This window comes from Entelurus aequoreus, linkage group LG01 (assembly GCF_033978785.1).
Source record: "Entelurus aequoreus isolate RoL-2023_Sb linkage group LG01, RoL_Eaeq_v1.1, whole genome shotgun sequence".
Classification (NCBI taxonomy): Eukaryota; Metazoa; Chordata; class Actinopteri; order Syngnathiformes; family Syngnathidae; genus Entelurus; species Entelurus aequoreus.
In genome coordinates this window covers 63,669,935-63,686,713 of record NC_084731.1, presented here as the reverse complement: position 1 = coordinate 63,686,713, position 16,779 = coordinate 63,669,935, and positions in this window count along the sequence as shown.

Here is a 16,779-nt window from a genome sequence, read left to right as displayed (position 1 = left end):
AATATTAGCTCATTTGGTGCCTGCAAAATGTTTCAAAAAAGCTGGCACAAGTGGCAAAAAAAGAGTGAGAAAGTTGAGGAATGCTTATCAAACACTTATTTGGAACATCCCACAGGTGAACAGGCTCATTGGGAACAGGTGGGTGCCATGATTGGGTATAAAAGCAGCTTCAATGTGAAACGTGACACCTGACACATGACACCTGATACCTGACATGTGACACCTGACACGTAGCCTGACAAATAACACGTAACACCTCGCAGCTGACACGTGACTGACACGTGATATGTGACACCTGACACCTGACATGTGACACGTGACACATGACACCTGACACACGTCACATGACACGGGACACATGACACCTGACACACATCACATGACACACGTCACATGACACGGGACACATGACACGTGACACCTGACACATGACACATGACACGTGTCACAGCATGAGCATGCATTGCAACAACATGGTGGTGTTTTAGTAGGCAGGGCTGAAGAGTGAGAGCAGAGAGGTTAAGAAGAGGAAACACTGCACCATCACTCCCACGTGCACAGAAAATGAAAGTATTGACAAGTGTTGCTAACATCAATTGATATCACACAAGTTGTATTTTGTCACCATGAAACATTTTCCCACATTACAAATATTCTTTCATCATCCAGCCGTACACAAACGACATTTAGCATGCTGCTAACACCGTTTGTCATTAAAGTAGAAGATACAAAGGGATTATTGTGGCCCCATTCACTGCAGTTTACCTGACACATGAAACGTGACAAATTAGGGGCTGCACGAGCTACGCTAGCCACCAGATGGCAGTAGAGTGTTGACTAACTGAAAATGTTCCAACTTGGACAACAGCGTCAGTTGCTATGTAGAGTGGCGCTTTCCATCATTTTCAGCACACTGCCGCATTTTACAAGCGTGTGCATTACTTTATTGGACATACCTAAATAATCCATAACTAGACATTTGTTGATGAAATATTTATTGGACATAGGTAAATAATCCATTATTAGACATTTGTTCATGAAGTACTTATTGGACATATGTAAATAATCCATTATTAGACATTTGTTCATGAAGTATTTATTGGACATAGGTAAATAATCCATTATTAGACATTTGTTCATGAAGTATTTATTGGACATATATAAATCATCCATAACTAGACATTTGTTGATGAAGTACTGTATTTATTGGACATATGTAAATAATCCATAATTAGTTTCAGCAATTTGTTGATGAAGTGCAAACATTCTAATCCTGATCTTTTTCCATCACCATCTCTGCATACTTCCTGAATATTTAACACACCACATCACTTGTCTTTGTGTGTCAGAGTGTGTACCTGTGTGTACACGTGTGTTATAGTGTGTACGTGTGTGTTATAGTGTGTACGTGTGTTGGAGTGTGTGCGCGCGTGTTATAGTGTGTACATGGGTGTACACGTGTGTTATAGTGTGTACGTGTGTGTCGGAGAGTGTGCGTGCGTGTTATAGTGTGTACATTTGTGTTATAGTGTGTACGTGTGTGTCAGAGAGTGCGCGTGAGTGTCGCAGTGCGTGTGTACATGTGTGTTATAGTGTGTACGTGTGTGTCGGAGAGTGTGCGTGTGTGTCGGAGTGTGTGTTATAGAGTGTACGTGTGTTGGAGTGTGTACGTGTGTGTTATAGTGTGTACATGTGTGTACGCGTGTGTTATAGCGTGTACGTGTGTGTCGGAGAGTGTGCGTGTGTGTCGGAGTGTGTGTTATAGAGTGTACGTGTGTTGGAGTGTGTACGTGTGTGTTATAGTGTGTACATGTGTGTTATAGTGCGTACATGTGTGTTATAGTGGGTATGTGTGTGTTATAGTGTGTGCGTGTGTGTCGGAGTGTGAGCGTGTGTGTCGGAGTGTGTGTTATAGTGTGTACATGTGTGTACTCATGTGTTATAGTGTGTGCGTGTGTGTCGGAGTGTGTGTTATAGTGTGTACGCCTGTTGGAGTGTGTACGCGTGTGTTATAGTGTGTACATGTGTTGGAGTGCGTACGTGTGTGGTATAGTGTGTACGTGTGTGTACGTGTGTGTTGGAGTGTGTACGTGTGTGGTATAGTGTGTACGTGTGTGTTATAGTGTGTACGCGTGTGTTATAGTGTGTACGTGTGTGTCGGAGAGTGTGCGTGTGTGTCGGAGTGTGTGTTATAGAGTGTACGTGTGTTGGAGTGTGTACGTGTGTGTTATAGTGTGTACATGTGTGTTATAGTGCGTACATGTGTGTTATAGTGTGTATGTGTGTGTTATAGTGTGTGCGTGTGTGTCGGAGTGTGTGTTATAGTGTGTACATGTGTGTACGCATGTGTTATAGTGTGTGTGTGTGTGTCGGAGTGTGTGTTATAGTGTGTACGCGTGTTGGACTGTGTACACGTGTGTTATAGTGTGTACGTATGTTGGAGTGCGTACGTGTGTGGTATAGTGTGGACGTGTGTGTACGTGTGTGTTGAAGTGTGTACGTGTGTGGTATAGTGTGTATGTGTGTGTACGTGTGTGTCAGAGTGTGTACCTGTGTGTACACGTGTGTTATAGTGTGTATGTGTGTGTTATAGTGTGTACGTGTGTTGGAGTGTGTGCGCGCGAGTTATAGTGTGTACATGGGTGTACACGTGTGTTAGAGTGTGTACGTGTGTGTCGGAGAGTGTGCGTGTGTGTTATAGTGTGTACATGTGTGTTATAGTGTGTACGTGTGTGTCAGAGAGTGCGCGTGAGTGTCACAGTGCGTGTGTACATGTGTGTTATAGTGTGTACGTGTGTGTCGGAGAGTGTGCGTGTGTGTCGGAGTGTGTGTTATAGAGTGTACGTGTGTTGGAGTGTGTACGTGTGTGTTATAGTGTGTACATGTGTGTACACGTGTGTTATAGTGTGTACGTGTGTGTCGGAGAGTGTGCGTGTGTGTCGGAGTGTGTGTTATAGAGTGTACGTGTGTTGGAGTGTGTACGTGTGTGTTATAGTGTGTACATGTGTGTTATAGTGCATACGTGTGTGTTGTAGGGTGTATGTGTGTGTTGGAGTGTGTACATGTGTGTTATAGTGTGTACGTGTGTGTTATATTGTGTATGTGTGTTGGAGTGTGTACGTGTGTTGGAGTGTGTATGCGTGTGTATATGTGTGTTATGGTGTGTATGTGTGTGTTATAGTGTGTGCGTGTGTGTCGGAGTGTGAGCGTGTGTGTCTGAGCGTGTGTTATAGTGTGTACATGTGTGTACGCATGTGTTATAGTGTGTGCGTGTGTGTCGGAGTGTGTGTTATAGTGTGTACGCGTGTGTTATAGTGTGTACGTGTGTTGGAGTGCGTACGTGTGTGGTATAGTGTGTACGTGTGTGTACGTGTGTGTTGGAGTGTGTACGTGTGTAGTATAGTGTGTATGTGTGTGTACGTGTGTGTTATAGTGTGTACACGTGTGTTATAGTGTGTACATGTGTGTTATAGTGTGTACGTGTGTTGGAGAGTGTACATGTGTGTTATAGTGTGTACGTGTGTGTCGGAGTGTGTACATGTGTGTTATAGTGCGTACATGTGTGTCGGAGAGTGTACATGTGTGTTATAGTGTGTACGTGTGTGTCGGAGTGTGTACATGTGTGTTATAGCGTGTACGTGTGTGTACATGTGTGTACGTGCGTGTTATAGTGTGTACGTGTGTGTCAGAGTGTGTACATGTGTGTTATAGCGTGTACGTGTGTGTACGTGTGTGTTATAGTGTGTACATGTGTGTTATAGTGTGTACGTGTGTTTGAGTGTGTACAGGTGTGTTATAGTGTGTACGTGTGTTGGAGTGTGTACGTGTGTGTTATAGTGTGTACGTGTGTGTCAGAGTGTGTACGTGTGTGTTATAGCGTGTACGTGTGTGTACATGTGTGTACGTGTGTGTTATAGTGTGTACGTGTGTGTCAGAGTGTGTCCTTTTCTGTTATAGTGCGTACGTGTGTGTCGGAGTGTGTACGTGTGTGTCGGAGTGTGTACATGTGTGTTATAGCGTGTACGTGTGTGTACATGTGTGTACGTGTGTGTTATAGTGTGTACGTGTGTGTCATAGTGTGCACGTGTGTGTTATAGTGTGTACGTGTGTTTGAGTGTGTACAGGTGTGTTATAGTGTGTACGTGTGTTGGAGTGTGTACGTGTGTGTTATAGTGTGTACGTGTGTGTCGGAGTGTGTACATGTGTGTTATAGCGTGTACGTGTGTGTACATGTGTGTACACGTGTGTTAGAGTGTGTACGTGTGTGTCGGAGAGTGTGCGTGTGTGTTATAGTGTGTACATGTGTGTTATAGTGTGTACGTGTGTGTCAGAGAGTGCGCGTGAGTGTCACAGTGCGTGTGTACATGTGTGTTATAGTGTGTACGTGTGTGTCTGAGCGTGTGTTATAGTGTGTACATGTGTGTACGCATGTGTTATAGTGTGTGCGTGTGTGTCGGAGTGTGTGTTATAGTGTGTACGCGTGTGTTATAGTGTGTACGTGTGTTGGAGTGCGTACGTGTGTGGTATAGTGTGTACGTGTGTGTACGTGTGTGTTGGAGTGTGTACGTGTGTAGTATAGTGTGTATGTGTGTGTACGTGTGTGTTATAGTGTGTACACGTGTGTTATAGTGTGTACATGTGTGTTATAGTGTGTACGTGTGTTGGAGAGTGTACATGTGTGTTATAGTGTGTACGTGTGTGTCGGAGTGTGTACATGTGTGTTATAGTGCGTACATGTGTGTCGGAGAGTGTACATGTGTGTTATAGTGTGTACGTGTGTGTCGGAGTGTGTACATGTGTGTTATAGCGTGTACGTGTGTGTACATGTGTGTACGTGCGTGTTATAGTGTGTACGTGTGTGTCAGAGTGTGTACATGTGTGTTATAGCGTGTACGTGTGTGTACGTGTGTGTTATAGTGTGTACATGTGTGTTATAGTGTGTACGTGTGTTTGAGTGTGTACAGGTGTGTTATAGTGTGTACGTGTGTTGGAGTGTGTACGTGTGTGTTATAGTGTGTACGTGTGTGTCAGAGTGTGTACGTGTGTGTTATAGCGTGTACGTGTGTGTACATGTGTGTACGTGTGTGTTATAGTGTGTACGTGTGTGTCAGAGTGTGTCCTTTTCTGTTATAGTGCGTACGTGTGTGTCGGAGTGTGTACGTGTGTGTCGGAGTGTGTACATGTGTGTTATAGCGTGTACGTGTGTGTACATGTGTGTACGTGTGTGCTATAGTGTGTACGTGTGTGTCATAGTGTGCACGTGTGTGTTATAGTGTGTACGTGTGTTTGAGTGTGTACAGGTGTGTTATAGTGTGTACGTGTGTTGGAGTGTGTACGTGTGTGTTATAGTGTGTACGTGTGTGTCGGAGTGTGTACATGTGTGTTATAGCGTGTACGTGTGTGTACATGTGTGTACACGTGTGTTAGAGTGTGTACGTGTGTGTCGGAGAGTGTGCGTGTGTGTTATAGTGTGTACATGTGTGTTATAGTGTGTACGTGTGTGTCAGAGAGTGCGCGTGAGTGTCACAGTGCGTGTGTACATGTGTGTTATAGTGTGTACGTGTGTGTCGGAGAGTGTGCGTGTGTGTCGGAGTGTGTGTTATAGAGTGTACGTGTGTTGGAGTGTGTACGTGTGTGTTATAGTGTGTACATGTGTGTACGCGTGTGTTATAGTGTGTACGTGTGTGTCGGAGAGTGTGCGTGTGTGTCGGAGTGTGTGTTATAGAGTGTACGTGTGTTGGAGTGTGTACGTGTGTGTTATAGTGTGTACATGTGTGTTATAGTGCATACGTGTGTGTTGTAGGGTGTATGTGTGTGTTGGAGTGTGTACATGTGTGTTATAGTGTGTACGTGTGTGTTATATTGTGTATGTGTGTTGGAGTGTGTACGTGTGTTGGAGTGTGTATGCGTGTGTATATGTGTGTTATGGTGTGTATGTGTGTGTTATAGTGTGTGCGTGTGTGTCGGAGTGTGAGCGTGTGTGTCGGAGTGTGTGTTATAGTGTGTACATGTGTGTACGCATGTGTTATAGTGTGTGCGTGTGTGTCGGAGTGTGTGTTATAGTGTGTACGCGTGTGTTATAGTGTGTACGTGTGTTGGAGTGCGTACGTGTGTGGTATAGTGTGTACGTGTGTGTACGTGTGTGTTGGAGTGTGTACGTGTGTAGTATAGTGTGTATGTGTGTGTACGTGTGTGTTATAGTGTGTACACGTGTGTTATAGTGTGTACATGTGTGTTATAGTGTGTACGTGTGTTGGAGAGTGTACATGTGTGTTATAGTGTGTACGTGTGTGTCGGAGTGTGTACATGTGTGTTATAGTGCGTACATGTGTGTCGGAGAGTGTACATGTGTGTTATAGCGTGTACGTGTGTGTACATGTGTGTACGTGCGTGTTATAGTGTGTACGTGTGTGTCAGAGTGTGTACATGTGTGTTATAGCGTGTACGTGTGTGTACGTGTGTGTTGTAGTGTGTACATGTGTGTTATAGTGTGTACGTGTGTTTGAGTGTGTACAGGTGTGTTATAGTGTGTACGTGTGTTGGAGTGTGTACGTGTGTGTTATAGTGTGTACGTGGGTGTCAGAGTGTGTACGTGTGTGTTATAGCGTGTACGTGTGTGTACATGTGTGTACGTGTGTGTTATAGTGTGTACGTGTGTGTCAGAGTGTGTCCTTTTCTGTTATAGTGCGTACGTGTGTGTCGGAGTGTGTACGTGTGTGTCGGAGTGTGTACATGTGTGTTATAGCGTGTACGTGTGTGTACATGTGTGTACGTGTGTGTTATAGTGTGTACGTGTGTGTCATAGTGTGCACATGTGTGTTATAGCGCGTACATGTGTGTCGGAGAGTGTACATGTCTGTTATAGTGTGTACGTGTGTGTTATAGTGTGTACGTGTGTCAGAGTGTGTACTTGTGTGTTATAGTGCGTACGTGTGTGTCGGAGTGTGTACGTGTGTGTCGGAGTGTGTACATGTGTGTTATAGCGTGTACATGTGTGTACATGTGTGTACGTGTGTGTTATAGTGTGTACGTGTGTGTCATAGTGTGCACATGTGTGTTATAGTGCGTACATGTGTGTCGGAGAGTGTACATGTGTGTTATAGTGTGTATGTGTGTGTCGGAGTGTGTACATGTGTGTTATAGTGCGTACATGTGTGTCGGAGAGTGTACATGTGTGTTATAGTGTGTACGTGTGTGTCGGAGTGTGTACATGTGTGTTATAGCGTGTACGTGAGTGTACATGTGTGTACGTGCGTGTTATAGTGTGTATGTGTGTGTCAGAGTGTGTACATGTGTGTTATAGCGTGTACGTGTGTGTACATGTGTGTACGTGTGTGTTATAGTGTGTACGTGTGTGTCAGAGTGTGTACATGTGTGTTATAGCGTGTACGTGTGTGTACATGTGTGTTTGTGTGTGTTATAGTGTGTACGTGTGTGTCAGAGTGTGTACATGTGTGTTATAGCGTGTACGTGAGTGTACATGTGTGTACGTGTGTGTCGGCATGTGTACATGTGTGTTATAGTGCGTACATGTGTGTTGGAGTGTGTTTACGTGTGTGTCGGAGTGTGTACGTGTGTCAAAGTGTGCACACGTGTGTTATAGTGTGTACATGTGTGTTATAGTGTGTACATGTGTGTTATAGTGCGTACATGTGTGTTGGAGTGTGTGTATGTGTCAGAGTGTGTACGTGTGTGTCAGAGTGTGTACGTGTGTGTCAGTGTGTACGTATGTGTCAGAGTGTGTACGTGTGTGTCAGAGTGTGTACGTGTGTGTCAGAGTGTGTACGTGTGTGTTGGAGTTTGCATGTGTGTGTCAGAGTGTGTAGGAGTGTATACGTGTGTGACGGAGTGTGTAGGAGTGTATACGTGTGTTTCGGAGTGTGTACATGTGTGTCAGAGTGTGTACGTGTGTGTTTGAGTGTGTACATGTGTGTTATAGTGTGTACGTGTGTGTGTCGGAATGTGTACGTGTGTGTGTCGGAGTGTGTACGTGAACACACACACTTGTGAGGAAGGCGGAAAAAACAGCCTGTGGTGATCTTGTCTTCAGCAGAGTCAGCACTTTGTATGGATGGTAGGAAGGAAGGAAGGTAGGATGGAAGGATGGAAGGATGGTAGGAAGGAAGGAAGGATGGAAGGATGGTAGGAATGAAGGAAGGAAGGATGGAAGGGTGATAGGAAGGAAGGAAGAAAGGAAGGATGAAAGAAAAGTTGGTTGTAAGGAAGGATAGTAGGAAGGGAGGAAGGAAGAATGGTAGGAAGGAAGGAAGGAAGGATGTAGGAAGGAAGGAAGGAAGGATGGTAGGAAGGAAGGAAGGAAGGATGGTAGGAAGGAAGGAAGGAAGGATGGTAGGAAGGACGGACAGAATGTAAGAATGGAAGGAAGGAAGGAAGGAAGGAAGGAAGGATGGTAGGAAGGAAGGAAGAAAGGAAGGAAGGATGTAGGAAGGACGGACAGAATGTAAGAATGGAAGGAAGGAAGGAAGGAAGGAAGGAAAGAAGGAAGGAAGGAAGGAAGGAAGGAAGGAAGGAAGGAAGGAAGGAACGGAAGGAATGAAAGGAAGGAAGAATGAAAGGAAGAAAGGAAGGAGGAATGGAAAGAACGAAGGATGGAAGGCATGGAAGGAAGGAGGAATGGAAGAAAGGAAGGAAGGAAGGAAGGAAGGAAGGAAGGAAGGAAGGAAGGAAGGAAGGAAGGAAGGAAGGAAGGAAGGAAGGAAGGAAGGAAGGAAGGAAGGAAGGAAAGAGGAATGGAAGGAGGAAGGAAGGAACACTATGAGTGGGGGTGGGACCAATGAAATGTGTTTGCAGAGTTATGGCTGCCAGTCAGCGTTTTATTGTGGGCAGCACTCAATGAGCACACAGGGAACAACTCATCAACACACACACACACACACACACACACACACACACACACACACACACACACACACACACACACACACACACACACACACACACACACACACACACACACACACACACACACACACACACACACACACACACACACACACACACACACACACACACACACACACACACACACACACACACACACACACACACACACCATTGCATTCACTCATAGAAAAAGCTCATATGTTACACTAATATGATCACATTTTTACTAACGGTAATTGATAGGGTTGTACATTATACAGGTACTAGTATAGTATTGCAGTACTAATGAATCAAAAACGGTACTATACTCTGTTCGCCATATATATATATATTTTTTTACAGGCAAGACGATGCGTCTTCGTTGCGTCGTGACATTGCTGGTTTTAACGAGCTGAGGAGCATGTTCGGCAGCACACACACACGGAGTACTTACAAGCAGACAGTGTGTGGTATCATTCAAAACTAATGTAAAGTATCAAAGAAGAGAAGAATAAGTGATTATTACATTTTAACAGAAGTGTAGATAGAACATGTTAAAAAAGAAAATAAGCAGATATTAACAGTAAATGAACAAGTAGATTAATAATACATTTTTACAGTTTGTCCTTCATAATGTTGACAAAATAATAGGTAGATAAATGACACAATATGTTACTGCATACATCAGCAGACTAATTAGAGTCTTTGTTTGTTTACTTACTACTAAAAGACAAGTTGTCTAGTATGTTCACTATTTTATTTAAGGACTAAATTGCAATAATAAACATATGTTTCATGTACCCTAAGATTTTTTGTTAAAATAAAGCCAATAATGCTTTTTTTTTTTGTGGTCCCCTTTATCTAGAAAAGTACCGAAAAGTATTGAAATCATTTTGTACCGGTACCGGTACCAAAATATTGGTATCGTTACAACACTAATGTATCCTAAGATTTTTTGTTAAAATAAAGCCAATAGGACATTTTTTGTGGTCCCCTTTATTTAGAAAAGTATCAAAATGTATTAAAATACATTTTGGTACCGGTAAAAAAATATTGGTATGGAGACAACCCTAGTAATTGAAGTAATTGTTACCAGTGATGCCAGTAAGATGTTACACCAATATGACCAGTAAAATGTTACACTAATATGACCAGTAAGATGGTACAGTAATATGACCAGTAAGATGGTACACTAATATGACCAGTAAGATGGTACACTAATATGACCAGTAAGATGTTACACTAATATGATCAGTAAGATGGTACACTAATATGACCAGTAAGATGTTACACTAGTATGACCGGTAAGTTGTTACACTAATATGACCAGTAAGATGATATACTTATATGACCAGTACGATGTTACACTAATATGACCAGTAAGATGGTACACTAATATGACCAGTAAGATGGTACACTAATATGACCAGTAAGATGTTACACTAATATGACCAGTAAGATGATACACTAATATGACCAGTAAGATGGTACACTAATATGACCAGTAAGATGGTACACTAATAGGACCAGTAAGATGGTACACTAATATGACCAGTAAGATGTTACACTAATATGACCAGTACGATGGTACACTAATATGACTAGTAAGATGGTACACTAATATGACCAATAAGATGGTACACTAATATGACCAGTAAAATGGTACACTAATATGACCAGTAAGATGATACACTAATATTACCTGTAAGATGTTACACTAATATGACTAGTAAGATGGTACACTAATATGACCAATAAGATGGTACACTAATATGACCAGTAAGATGGTACACTAATATGACCAGTAAGATGGTACACTAATAAGACCAGTAAGACGGTACACTAATATGACCAGTAAGATGTTACACTAATATGACCAGTAAGATAGTACACTAATTGATTTTATTTTTATTTTTATTAAGGATCCCCATTAGCTGGTTGCCTCAACAACCCACTAGTCTTCCTGGGGTCCACAATTCAATACAATTACAAGTAAAAGCATATAATTATAACTACACAATACAGAAAAAAATAAAAGCATCAATAAAAAACAAGCAAACAATTTACAGTCACAGAATAATAATTACCATATAAATAAAACTACACAATATAAAACCAAACAAATCATCAACGAGCAAACTAATTTAAAAACTCAGATAAAATATTACTCTCTTTTTAAAAACCTGTTTACTTTCAATGCTGGTGAGAATTCGAGGCAGGTTATTCCAGAGTGATAAATATCTATAAATAAAAGATTTCCGCAAAGCATTCTTCCTGGGACGAGGGAGTACAAAATGCCCCTCACTGGATGCCCTGGTATTGTGATTATGTATAGTGCTACTGTGAACTATTTGGGCCATGAGAAAAGCAGGAGTTTTACTACCGGTTACTGATTTGAACAATATAAGAGTATTAGCCAACAACCTGTTCTGCACTGTTAGCCAGGAAAGAGAAGCATGCATTTGGTTCACATTGGTTCTTAGTGAACAACCAAGAACCAGCCTTGCTGCCCTATTCTGGACAATCTGGAGCTTACTGATCTCACCACTTGCAGCAGACGCCCAGACTGTAGAACAATAGTCAATATGACACAAGACTAAACTCTTAACAATTTGACAAAGAAGAGGTGGATCAGCCAAAGCAGCACATTTCCTGGAAATACCAACAGCCCTTCCCATCTTTGTAACTATATCACTGATATGATTTGACCAGGATAGAGTGTGTAGTGGATTGTCCGAAGCTTAAGCAGGCAACAAAAGTAGTTTAGTACAACACATTTATTTACCCATTATCAGAAGTGCAGGTTGAATTAAGTTGGCCGTGCAGACAGACCACATGTTACTCCGGAGCAAACAAGACACACACAAGCCAAAATCACTTTCGAGTTCCGGTCTTCTGCCATTTTTATATGTCTCTTGTGCATCATTGTTTTTTATCTAGTGCGTCATGATTGTTTTGTTTTGGTTTTGTCTGTTCCAAAACAACCTTGTATCTCTTAGTCATATTTGGAAATTCTAAACATTCTGTAGACAGGTTGGCATAACTCCATATTCACCTTTGTCCCACAACTGGTCCATTCATTGGCACAAAATAGAAGAGAATTGAACATGAGCGGACATTCTTAAAAGACAAGAAATATAGGTCAAAAGGTCAGAAATTCTACGACATACCCTCCTTCCAGGGTCTTAAGACCCTGGACCAAAACAATTTTTGATGTAGACCACTAAGTTAAATCTCTACCACAGATAGAGGCAAAAACCTCAATGTTTTTATACGAGGCAAAAATTCCGTCTATGACCCTCCTTCAGAGCGATCGCTGTTACCAGCCTGCAGTAAAACCATCTCACAGAACACAATTAGTGGCCTACCTTTTGATTTAGTAAAGGAATAACAAATACTTTGATCATGAACATCATTGAACATAAATAGATGAATGTATATAGACTTATGACTGTAAGACATTTGCAAAAATATTTTTCCCGGCATTTGCAATGAATGTAGTTACCAATATTGTTAATTTATCAATTGATTTTGAACACACAACTGAATTTCGTATGAGTCCATGTTCGATTAGTGCTCGTATAGATGGCTCGGTGGTGCCTCAGGCTGGTGGCCTGCCGACACCTCGTTGGGCTTTTGGCTGCCTTGGTGAAGAAAGAGATCCACTCAAACAGTCTGTCTCTGTCTCTCTTTGGGGTGTGGTTCAGTCCATTGGGCAGACTGTGCAATGGCATGTGCGCGCTGGCCGCTTTGGGGAAAACTCAGGTAGAGTTGGAGCTGTGGGGGCTTTGGGGAAGGCTGGGGCAGAGTATGGGGCGTAGGGCTTTGGTCCAGGCCCTCGGCTTGCTTCAGGGCCTCCTTCCACAGCTGCTGGAGTCCCGACGGACACATATTGGCTGGCAACCTTAGTCGTTCTCGTCATCGCTGGCAAGGTGTTGTCTCTCCTCTCGGTTCCTTCCAGTCAGGTATCGGGTGTTGGTCCTGGATCGGCTTTGACCGTGCCCCTCTTAGCGAGTGCAAGGGAATCTGGAGTGGCTGCTTTCATCCTCAAATCTGCACAGAGGAACTGGCACACATTTTGCAAACTTCCCATTTTGGTCTCATGGTTTTTCCACCTTCCTAAGAAGCTGCTGGTCCTGAGAAGTGCTGATCTTGTGACTGAAGAAGATTAACCTGTTTTCTTAAAATAGGTGCCGTTGTTTGACCTAATCTTTTTGGGGAAACCATGTCGGGATATTAGATCATTCACAAAACATTTAATTACTGAATTGGCACCCTCCTTTGAGGTTGGGGTTGCTTCCGCCAACCACTGCAATTGTCAATCTAAATCATTACGTACCTTTATCCTTGTACCGGATTGATCATATCGATTAAATAAAACCTCAACACGCTCAAACTTGACCCAATCCAAACTCACCTCCCCCCTCTGTCCCTCTCACAGGGACAGTGTTAGTCGTAGTAATAGTAATAGTAATAGTAATAGTAATAGTAATAGTAGTAGTAGTATTAGTAGTTTCAGAAACATCCAAGAAAAAGAAAAGACAGCTGATAGTCAAGTGCAGCAAGAACAGAGGCGGAGGACAGGTCATGTTTGAGGTCACTGTTCGCTTTTGCAATAGTACTATTTTACAACACCTAGTGAATTATTGTGGCCTCAATAATTCACTAAATAGTTGTGTTTAATTTAGTCTATCTATGATGGGACAATGCACAGAAACATTAAGTTCAGAAACAGATATGTTCTGTACCAGATTATTTCTAAATAGCTACTTTCCATCTGCAGTCCCTGGCTACCTAAATTAAAGGGATCCACAAATCAAGCAATATAATTATGACACTAATTAATCATAATAAATATATACATTCATAATAATCAATAATTAATCAAAAAATAATCATACTGTAGCATGTAATCAAATTTAGGAAAGTCATAAAATGCCCCTTCATGGACACATTCTTAATATACAATACAACCACACCTTATTTACATCATCACACAAAGACAATACATGCTCTTGTTCACATCTGTCATCATTCATAACAACAACCAAGATTTTAACAGCCATACCTCACAATTTACAACAAAAATGCTCTCATAGATAAATATAATACTCATTAAATTGATGTGTCAACATAATGCCCCTCTTAGTGACCGTCTGAGCAGCCTTGATTGCTCCAAAGCCACTTTTTAACTTCAAATGTTCTATTCCTTTTGTTATAACGGGGAGAAGGCTAATTGGTCTGTACATGTTCTGGTCTTCTTTATTTCCTGCTTTATGGATTTAATTATAGTAGCAGTTTCTCGACGTGGTAGGGAAAGTGTTTTCCGTTATTGATTTATTTATCAATTGTTGTTATACGAGCAACAATACAATCCTTATATGTTTTTAGGAAGATAGTGTCCAACCCATATATATATCTCTAGATCGTGAGTCTGATAATGCAGTGAAGATTTTGTTTAACTTTGTTTCATTTGTTAATTCTAAAATTAGTCCATCCTGAATAAATGACAATTATTTGCACTGATTTTGAGGGACTCTTTATTCAGGGTTTGTACAGACTGAATGAAATGTTCATTAAGATTATTACTTATGTCCAGACTGTCTGCGATAGTAGCGCCATTGATATTTAATGTTATAGTGTTGTTTCTTGTTTGCTCTCTTTCCGTAAGTTTTTTTCTGGTTTTCCATAACTTTCTAATGTTCCCTTTTGCAGCTTTGATTAATTCTAAGTGAAAGTCAGCCTTAGACTTCCGCATAAACATTGTAACTTTGTTCCTCAAAACTTTTAAAATCATACGATCTGTATTTAGACCTGTTATAATTGCTCTTATGAGAGCTGAGTCCTCATGTCTTTATTAGAATCCAAATTGTTTTATTAATCCAATGGTATTTTTATTTTAGCACTCTTCTTTCTGGTTTTGTATTCGTGTATTTACAGATGTTCTCTTTGATTTTTGTCATCCAATTGTAATTCTAGTAGGGCTGCTTATCATTTGTATCATGTAGAAGCCATTTATAATATCCTTAAGTTTCTTTCTACGTGTTTTATTTAACCAGTCCAGATTAACGTTCCCCATGACGTTACTTCTTTCATACTATGCTGTTTGAGGATGTCTGAAAATGAATCAAGAAAAATGTCTTTAGCTGTGGTCGGTCGGTATACTACAATTACCTTGAAATAAATTTCTGAGGAAAATGTGATTTTAATTTCAACATACTCAAATTGATCTACTTTTAATGTTTTCCCTTTCATAAATCATAATTCCTCCCCCCTTTGTCACTCGATCTGTCTTTTCTGTAATCTTGTCCCCCGGGACATTAATTAGAACGAAAGGTGTTGTGGGTTTTAACCATGTGTCTGATAGACAAGGTAATCCGGATTAGAGTCTGACAGTAACTGCTGTATTTGTTCAGTATGTTTCCTGTGGTAGAAAGTTTAATAATGCGGACACGTTTGTTACTGAATACTTTCTACAGACTTCTGTCTCTGAGCGACTTTGTGTATGTAATAAGCAACTACAATTTTTTGATATGCTTAAATTTGTTATTTTAGCTCAGCTGTTGTGTAGCTGCTAGCTCCTTGTAGCCTACAGCAGGAATGTCCAAATTGCAGCCCATAGCTATCCTTTTATGAGTCGTCTAATTGGTGATCATACACTTTGGCGGTTTGGGTGGCAGGGCACACGGACGCACCTCAGTCAGCCAGTGCTAGGACAGTTGGAGCAGTCCCCGTCCTCCATTCGTTCCTGGGAGGCGTCCCCAGTAGTTGTCAGCTGATGTCGTGCTGTCATGCAACATCAGGAAGTTCCTTCTGTGCGGTATTAAATTGTCAGGGCACAGTTCGTAAGCAGGTCATTACAAGGTGTGTGCAGGTTGACTATAAAGGAATGCTTCAAAGATTGTGTTGAACATTGTCCGTTGACACTTATGTCCAGCAGGGGTCTGTTTGTATCCTGCTGTTCGTCCTGCTGTCACACCTGTATTTTTTGTGAGCATGTTCTGGCTATTACTTTGGAGCTTGTCTTGTTCAGAGAAGTTGGCAGTCCCCCTGCTGCATATCCTTTCCACCCTCGCTTGACCTAGCACAACCGTGGCTACCACCCAAGTCCGTCTGTATGGTTTTACGTTTTGTTGAGGTTTTTTCCTCCAGAATTTGGAACTCAAAACATGTACACCCATCGTTTTCATATCCTCTCGGTTAGTTCAATTTTGCATATCACGTTTTAAAATTACAGTCTTAACTATCCCATTAAATGCTAATCAATAACCTTAATTCAAAGATTATATGTACTACTTCATGTGTATTTAAGTACCCTTTTAATTCACTTAAAGATTATCTATAAGTTAATTTAAACTATCATTTGTCTATCAGTAGGCGCGAGCAAGCTGTCATGCTTGCACTCTGACCTCCCGCTGTGCGTGATATTCTCCAAAACAAAAGAATGTTTTTATTCACGTTTCTCCTTATCTTTTCTTTCACACTAGTCAAAACATGCACACACACACATTGTTTTGTGCCAGCTGTTGTGATATCGCAGCACAAACACCTCACAAGGCCACCTCCCAGACGTATGGTGGAATGCAATGTCTAATTAAAAATATAAATTACTCCAAACTAAAAATGTCAGACTGCACTTTAAAGTTACTTTTATTAAATTAATTTCCAAACTAACCACCACCACAGCAGACATCTTCCTCAATCCTATCCCAATTCTCCCATAAATTAGAAAGGTGTTTCACAACAGTGGTTAAGTAGTTATTTTAAGTAATAGATCTCAATATGTAGAAATTAATAAGACTAAATTTGCCCTAGTGTGTGAATGTTGTCTGTCTATCTATCTATCTGTGTTGGCCCTGTGATGAGGTGGCGACCTGTCCAGGGTGCAAAGTCAAA